This window comes from Pteropus alecto, unplaced genomic scaffold (assembly GCF_000325575.1).
Source record: "Pteropus alecto unplaced genomic scaffold, ASM32557v1 scaffold67, whole genome shotgun sequence".
NCBI lineage: Eukaryota > Metazoa > Chordata > Mammalia > Chiroptera > Pteropodidae > Pteropus > Pteropus alecto.
The window spans coordinates 1,090,936-1,097,135 of NW_006441061.1; positions in this window are offsets into that span (position 1 = coordinate 1,090,936).

The following is a 6,200-nucleotide window of genomic DNA, read 5'->3' on the forward strand; positions in this document are numbered from 1 at the left end:
ACTTCACCCCATCGCCACACCCCTCCCTAGCCCAGGATGCCCCCACCGCCCATCTGACCACAGCCTCCTCTCTGGTCTCCCCGTGGGACTCTCTCTGCCCCTTGGCCTTTCTCCTCCTGACCATGTGACAGGGGCCCATCGTCGGCCTCCCTCCCAGCTCCTCACCCACCTCTTAAGGAAACATCCACATTCTATTTAGGGGTGACTATGCCTTATGTCTCCCCCCCGCTTTATTTTTTTCTCACTTTCCCTCTGGACAGGGAGGCTATTTTTATTTTATTTCATGGAATTTGTCTTTTGAAATAATTAACCACCTTCTCGCAGCAATTTTTCTTCACCCAGGAATGCAAAACTCACATAACACATTGGAATATTTTTTTAACACCCACTTTGAATTATGCATTCGCTGTATTGTGATAAATATGTAGATCAGGGGACGTGGTGGGTAATCGGTTTCCAGCCTGAAGCCGGACTCCATCCATCCCGATCCACCGAGGAGGTTGGCTGGGGTGCAGGGGGTGCTCAGCCACCCTCTCCGAGAGGCCAGAAGCAAAAGTGCCCTCAACTTTCCCTTGCTCGGCCAGCCCAAGACCCAGAATGCAGCCCGTGCAGCCAGTCCACTGCCCGCTTCTCTGGCCAGACACGCTATGTGCCTCACTTCACGTCCTGCTCTCAGTGACCTTGGAATCAGGACTCCCAGTTCACAGACATGTGAACAGAGGCTCAAAGCGGCCGAGCGAATCACCCAGGGGAATGTGGGTGCAAAGTGGACTCAGCATCGCTGCTCAGTCCAGAGTTTTCCTCGTCTAGAAGACTATTTTACGACTCCAGGATGACTGTCGTACATCTTCATCTTTCTCAAATCTCTAACTCCCCTTCCCCCTCCTCCTGCCAAGCTCACCACCTCATCTTCCTGTTTCACGGAGCCCCTGAAGCAATTGGAAGACAACCACCTCTTTTGACTGGATGTGTCGGAAGATGTTTAATGACCGGCTCTCTGCTAATTTCCATGGTGTAAATATTCCCACTATGGCCTATGTCAAACTGCCAATGGTTTAATAACCAACTCACAGAAATTCCTGAAGATCTAACCATGTGCTCTCTGAGTCGGTTCCACACACCACCAGGCTGAATCTACCTGTCCCCGAGCCCTCCAGCCCTCTTGTGCCAGAGAAGAAACTTGTGCCTTCTCCACCTTCCGCGCCCTCGCTGAGGCAAACTGCCCCTTTGAGAGGCAGGTGTCCACATAGGAAAGCCCCAGAACCCTCCCCTCTCACCAGCAAGGATTTGACACCTGCAATTGCCGCCTCTCCTTCTGGAACCATCCATTCTCTCCTCCACTCGTTCCAAACATCCCACAAACATGTCGTGATGTCCCCTGGAAGAAAACCTTCCCGTGACCCTACACCCCTCAGCACCAACCTATTTATCTGATCTCCTTTTGAGCAAAACTTCTTGCAAGAGCTGTCTGGAGCAGTCGTGCACACTCGGCCCTCTCCTATTCACTCCTCAGCCCGCTCGGTCAGGCCCTTGTCCCCACCGCTCTTGAGGACACTGGTCAAGACACTAAAGTCCGGGAACTGTGGTTTCTGGCTCACTGGCCTCTGCCCTCTGGAGGGAGTTGGAGAACAGCTACGATCCTGCCCCTTATACCCACCAAGACTTTACTCTGCTGTTCCCATCACCTGGGACGTTCCTGTCCCAGATCTTTTTGTGACGCAGTTCCTCACTTTCTCTAGGTTTCTGCTTCAGTGTCATTTCCCTGACCACCTGACCTCTCCCTCTGTGTTCTTTTCCCTGCTTTATTTCTCTCCACAGCTCGAATAACCACCCGACATATTACGTGTTTATTGAGGAATTTGTTTACTGTGTATGGAAGAATGTAACCTCTGGGAGAGCAAGGGCTTCATATTTTGATCACTGATGTATTCCCAATGCCCAGAACACATAGTGGGTGTTCAGTAGGTATTCGTTAGCCGAATGAATTAGTGAGTGCATGAGTAAAATGGTAGAGCTAAAATTCAGATCCGTTTGATAATAAAGCCTGTGTGTGTACTTTCCTCTGCCACACGGCCGGAGCCAGAGGCCTCAGGGGACCACTCTTAAGATTTGTTTGTTTTGTCATGATCTTTTTAGGTCCCCCCCTCCCCCCCGCTTTGGGTACCTATAGTTACAGATTTGTTTCTCTCTTTTTAAAAAATTTTCATGGTACTGAATGGCCTTTAAGAAAAATCTAAAATCTTGAGCCTGGCATGCATAGCTCCCATCTGCTGATCCTGCATCCTTCTCCGGACTTACCCCCTCCCTCCACCAGGGGCGCCCCACCGCCAGCTCCGAGTACTTGCAACACCCCACGTTCGCCAGATTTTAGCCTCTTGCTCTGGCTGCCATACCAAAGCACCACAGACTGGATGACTCAGTCAGCAGCGATTTTATTTTCTCAGCTCTGGTGGCTGGAAGCCCAAGATCAAGGTGTTGGCAGGGTTGAGGGAGGATCCGTTCCACGCTTGTCTCCCTGGTTTGTAGATAGCTGCCGTCTCCCCGTGTCCTCATGTGGTCTTTTCTCTGTACATTGCTTCTGTCTTAATTTCCTCTTCTTAAAAGGACACCAGTCATACTGAATTCGGGTACACCCATTTGACCCCATTTTACCTTAACTACCTTTTCAAAGAACCTATCTCAAAATACGGTTACATTTTGAGGTACTGGGAGGGGTAGGACTTCAGTATGAATTCCTGGGGGACACAATTCAGCCCGTAGCACCTTGCCTGGCTAACTCAGCTCCATCTTAACTCCCTTCGCTGCCTCCCCCTCCCACAGGGTGCGTCAGTCACCCTTCTCTGTGCTGCCAGGATCCCTTGCACTGCCCACTCTGCCCCCACAGGTCATGCCAGACTGGAATAACTGTTTTTTATACCGTCCCCTCCCCTCATTAGATGGTGAGGTCCTGAAGCTCAGCTGGCAGATCCACTTGGGAGCCTGTCTTTGGCCCCAGCATAAGGCCCAGCACATAGGTGTTTAGGATGTCTGAGGACAGGCAGAAGAGACGGAAGGGAGCAGGGAACAAACTTTTTGAGAAATTTCTTCCCATTGCCAAAATCTCTCTACTTCTTGCTATCTCACAAACCAACAGCCTGGGACTGACAAAATGACAAACTGTTGAAAACTACATCTTTCCTGCTCCCACAGCCAATGGTGAGGATTCCTTCTGGCTTTTTTCTGGGGTCAACTCAGTGTGTTTTGAGAAACTGAGGCCACTGAGACCCCTGGATGGAATTCTGATGGCCATCACTACTTGGCTCTGTGCGCCTGGTTTGCAGCTCACTTCGCCACTGTGAGCATCCACTTCCCTCCGAAAAAAAGGCACCACAATCCTGAAAACAATGGGTGGCTCAATGCTTTGAAAAAATTCAGCTCTGCCCAGATGAAGGGACCGTACAAAGTTATGTTATTGTATTGAATTCTAAATGATGACATGAAAATTATTTCCCTTGAGTATCGTATGTACTGCTGTTAAATAATAGAACTTTCCTGATTTGGAATAATTGGGGGAATAGTGATAAGTCTGAATTATGGGATATTGCAAAAATTTTATTACTTTCAAATTAATGCAAATTAATGACCAACCCTGTATTGTCAAGGCATGGTCCCTTAAGAGAGTTGCTTTAATAAACAGATAAGAATCACGGGTAATTAAACACTCACTGTAAACAGGGGGTTCAAACCAAGTGGTTTAAAAAGTACTGAGAAACTTTTACTTAAAAAAGCTAACCACCCTCCCAGTACCACTGGTGCGTTTGGCAAATCTTTTCATAATCCCCTGCCTAGGTCAGACTCTGAAAAATTCTGAGCAAGCTGAACTGTGAGTCATTGAAGCGTGGCTATTCCCAAAATGACAGGCTGGGGACACTGCTCAGAGTAGCAGGTGCTGGCAACCAGCAACCCTGTGAATTGCCCAGGACCCCTCAAGCCTGCAGATGGCTGAAGAGCTGGCATCAACTCCAGGAGCTGCGCTCCCACCACACACATATGCGCAAACTTACACACACGACCATCTCTCTTTTGTGCATATTCTTACATACCCAGTTACATGTGCGAGCCATAGAAGTCACACCCATACTCAGATGACACACCTATTTCTACGCTCACAGATAGACATACATACACACCATCGTATGCACATGCATGCACACACACACCATAACAGTGACAACCACGAAGGCTGAGAATTCCTCTTAAGATCTCAACTCAAGGTAAGAGATAAAGGGTCCCAGAAGACTGAGAGTGTGCTCCATGTATATCTTCCCCCCAGATAAGAGTGCGCTAGAAAGGCTCCAAATACCTCCAAAGCAGGTATTCACTCTGCTTCTGCAACAGAGAGGAGGCTGAGCATCCCTAGAAAAGAATGACAGGAACAAAAATCGGGAAACCAAGAAAAACAATAATAATGGCTAATAGGTATTGGGAACTTGCCACGTGCATCTGTGCTAAGGCTTTTAATGCATTTTCTTTTTTGTTCTTTGCAACAGTGTCAGGAGGAAGGGGAGATTATCATCACCATTTTACAGATGAGGAAACTGAGGCTAGAGAGGCTAAGTGACTTGCCTAAAGTGCCACAGCTTGCAATGCTGAGCCAGGATTCAAACCCAGGGTTGCCTGTCTGTCTCAAATAGATACTAACCAAACTTCGTATGAGATTCAGAAGAGGTGGACTTGAACCAAACTAAAATTGATGAGGACAGGAAGAGGGGGATGGATGTTATACTAAAGAGGGGAATAGAGAGGAGGAAGCTTTTGCTCTGGTAGGTACAACGGCCCATGGGGGAGGGAGGAAAGCCATGCCTCCAGGGGACCCACACATTAAGGAGTCTGCAGCTGACTTTACAGTGAGGGACACATGAAGATTGGTGTTTCCTCTTTGAGACACTCAGAGTCAGATGCTAGAAAGAATAATAGCTACCAATTTATGAAGTATTTACTGAGACATTAGTAAACATTTTAGGAAAAACATCTCCTTTGGCTTTTCCAGTAACCCCATGGAGGTGACGCAATTGCTAACTTTACAGATGAGAATACTGTGGCTCAGGAATATTGCCAAGATCATAGAGCCAGTGAGTATCAGAGCTTGGACTTGAACTCAGGTCTGGCTGACTCCAAATCCCATGCTCTTTTCCTGCTGTGTGTGCACTTGACTCATCCTTCTGGAAGATGCGTGAAAAATCATCGCGGCTTTGACCACATTCTTGCCTGGAGTAATGGGTAGGAGTTGGAAGAATTGGGAGCCCTGGTGCTTCTTTCTACATATTATCAAGACTGGAAAGGAGTAAAAGGAGGCAATAATTTTTCAGGTGTCGTTGAAAATATTTGGGTTCTGGACAGTGGTCTATGAGATCGGAGGGATTGGAAGGCTTGGTTAACAAACGGTGATCCATAAATATTATTGTGCTTTATTCTTATTTTTGTTATAACTCTACTTATTAAGCTGAGGCTCTTGGATCCAACATAAGGGGAAGTTGGTGGAATATACAGGAGGAAAAAGAGACACACAGCTGCCCACCACGAGAACAATAACCTTTCTTTTACAGCTGTAGTTAAAGCCTGGTTTTGCAGTTTGAGAGAAAATAGTGAAAGCACAGTGCTCTCTCCTTGATCGCCAAGACCTCGGGGAATGTCACAGAGGTCAAAGATGCGGAGAAATGGGGAGAGAGTGGGAGAGACTGTAATCTTTTATCAGCACCGTGGACAGCAGCCAAACAGGCAAGGATGGAGAGCTGTCCTGGGTACTAGCGCTAACAGCTGGGAGAAGAGGACATTTATCAAGTCGGCTATGTGCCAGATGCCATTCCAGTGCTGTACATATGTCACCTCATTCATACATCCAATGGGTCTGCAATGTAGATGTCATTTCCTCCGTTTCACAGATACAGAGATTGAAGATCAGGGATGAAGGGCATCTTGTCCACATGCACACAGCAAGTAACAGAGCTGGGATTTGAATCTAGAATGATCTGGCTAGTGATCTAGTCCCTCTTTCGTTCTACCTCCACGTATCCCAAAGGCCTCTCAGTCCCTATTCTCACAACAGTGGTGAGTCCACCCTCGATTTCACTAGGGCGATCATCCAGCACAGGTGATCTTGGGCTGAGCCCAGTGAGGACCTGATTTGTGGGTCCCTTAGTCCTGGGAGCAGTGCGCACCTG